This window comes from Morone saxatilis, unplaced genomic scaffold (genome assembly GCF_004916995.1).
Source record: "Morone saxatilis isolate NCDOM2014 unplaced genomic scaffold, NCSU_SB_2.0 Contig2, whole genome shotgun sequence".
NCBI lineage: Eukaryota > Metazoa > Chordata > Actinopteri > Moronidae > Morone > Morone saxatilis.
The window spans coordinates 8,615,428-8,618,461 of record NW_023339762.1 but is presented as its reverse complement, the minus strand read 5'-3'; positions in this window follow the sequence as shown (position 1 = coordinate 8,618,461).

Here is a 3,034-nt window from a genome sequence, read left to right as displayed (position 1 = left end):
CACACAATATGTCAACACTCCCAGTCTCACCCACTTTGAAGTATTACTAAACTCACATTCACAAAGTGGCCAGACCAGCTTTGATAGTTTATGTGGGTTTTTTTGTTCTGCTCTCCTGTTGCTTAATACAATATATCAGGACCACAGGTGGCCAACCTGCGACTCAAATCACGATCAGAAAAACACAATGAAGGCGTCCGTATTGAAGTTGAGTTCAGGATTAAATCGCATAAAACACACTTGAGTAAATCAGTGCGCCGACCTGCTCACTACACAGCAGCCCTCATACACACAATGCAGTCTCCACACGGTGAAAGCTTTGCCCTGCTTTTGTCCATTTCCACCGACACAACAGTAAAAATCCAACAGGACTCCCAGGCTCTCCGTGAGGACACAGCAGAGACAGCAGAGACAGCAGAAAGCGTTACAGTGAACGGGACTTACCGGCGGTCAGCTGTTCACTTCCTCGTTTCCACTGACTGAACCGGACTGAAAAGGAAGCGGCTGCTCGTCTGACTTCAGTTTTTGAAACTCTCAAAGTTGTGAGCTACCCGCTAAAGTTCACTTCCGGTCATTGCTCCCTGCTGCCTGCTGCCATGCTTCCTTCCTTCTCTTTTTCTTCACCTTTTTTGTTTTTTTTAGATAAAGTTTTCGGGTTTTTTTTTTTAAGCCGGGTCATTACTGCCATCTACTGGTCAACGTGGGGTGTTGCAGTACTGCACGCCTCCACGGCCGACAGGAGCAAGTATACTTTATAATATACTGCAATACACTTGATTATTATGTTATTCTTGTATTTATTCCATCATTCATTGCCTTCTGCAGGCCACAATCTTAAACTCCTTACTATTTAATTCAGTCAGCACATATGTTAACATTTACTTTTACTTTGTTATTCTTTCAGACAAGCTGTATTTATTTATTAAAACCCACAACTGTAACCTTCTCTTTTTACATACAATGATTTCTCCATTTGTGTTAATAAACTGTCACAGCTCAGTTGAGGTTTAATTGCCTCCTCTGTTGCCCCTCCCCATCATACTAAGTAATCAGAGACTGCAGAAAATTAATCAGTTTGCAGAATGCAGACTTCACCACAGACTGTATACGAGCCATTTACAATTGTCTGAGGAATTGTTCAATATGCTGATTCTGCTGATTCAGTAACATTTTACAATCTTTCCCATGGGTGAAATATAAAGACTGTCGACTGCAGCCATCCCACAGACACCAACTAATATCATAATAATGTGTTGTGAGCTAAACGATATAGAAATAGCTTTTTTATTATACTAAATGATTGGACCATTAGAAGGATCGTTTCTAAATAAATATCCTTAAATCAGAATTCACACAGTCACAGTAGCTTTATGAGCCACAGCAGTAAACTAAACATTGTGCAAAGCAGCCCACAAGTTCAGTTTGATAGTTTTTATATTTTCAATAACTTCATGAAAACAAACATTTCACCTTAGATCTGAACACATATATTATTCTCTGTCTAGCACTTTGACTCAGATCCTATTAGTGCTTTACACGGGTTTGCTTGTAGTGTTGAACATGCATTATCTGATTTTTTTGGCCACTTTCTGGGTTTTAAAGCTTTTTTTGCTCAACATGAAGCACTGATGAGAGCAGAGACAATGAACAGTAAAGTTACAGCAGTATTACCAATAATAATGAGCTGAGAGATATGAGGGGAACTAAAGAGTGGGTTGATAATTATCTGTTCATCACTTGTCACAAGTAGTTGTGTGATCTATTATTGATATAAAACATTGATTGTACCTTTAAGTAGCATTTATTGTAAGCCTAAACAGTCGACATATAGGTATCTGCTAAGTACCTGGTATACATGAATAAACATATATCATCAAGTCTGGATCAGATTTTTGTCCTTTAAGGGATATAACACATACCTACTTTTTATTTAATTAGGTAGGGTTATTCATCACGCCCCGCTGCCTCACACAGGAACCACACACAGTCAGCTGAGGTATGAAACAAGCCTTACATACATTTCCATAATCCCACAGTTGCCTTTGCTTCCCATTGAGCCATTCCCAGCATCAGACCGGCACTGGTCACTGCCAAACATCCCGGTTTGGCAACCTGTCAAGAAAATGTGGAGCGACTCTCTGGCCCATCATGCAGCTGGACATGAGAAGTCAGTCTGTGCTTTGACATAAGGAAGTAGTGTTCGCTAAAAACCAGTAACCACCTCTCCCTCCTCCTCCTCATCTTCTCTCTCTCACCACCTATCCTGCATCCAAAAATCTCTTTTTTTAACACTTTAAATTATGTAATGCATTTGAAAAAAATCTAAATGCTCTCTGAAGCTCTCTGTCTCCACTGATTCAATGGGCACACTATCGTTGATGGCCATCTTGGATTTTGAAAGCCTGCTGACAAACACGTCCTTGTCCACTTTAAGTCACATTCAGCTCACAAGGAGACAGAAGTGGAGAAGAAACAGAGGTGAAAAGGCCCGTTTAAAGTGTGCAGTGCTGTACATTACATTACAAAACTGTCAGCAGTCAAACTGGCATAGACATCTAAAGAAAAGAGTTAGTTAAAACATGTGCACTGTGACTAATTTATTTCCATCTCCAGTTATATGGTTAATAAACCAGCAAACTTTCCTTTATGAAGTTTCCTTGGATAAAGAGTATGCACAGTCACTGATGATGGTTAATGAGGTGAACGGGTTCAGCAAGTGTTTCACTGTGTTTCTTTCTCTTCATTTCCTGAAAAAAAAAAAAACATGACTCATAAACTCTACCATGTTCACTTAAAAGAGACTAATCTTTGTACAAAACTGCTCTTACATTTCTTACTTCAGGCCATGGTGGCTGTGAAGTACATTTCATTAACGGTTGAAGCTTAAAATAGCTGCCGACAATAATAACAGAGATGCAGAACAGGCTTTTTTGCCATATGTCACACTGGCCGGGATTCAAAAACTAGTAACATTGTACTAATAAAAAATGCAGATAAAAAAGCTTGTAATTTAATGTTATAACAGTACAGTGGA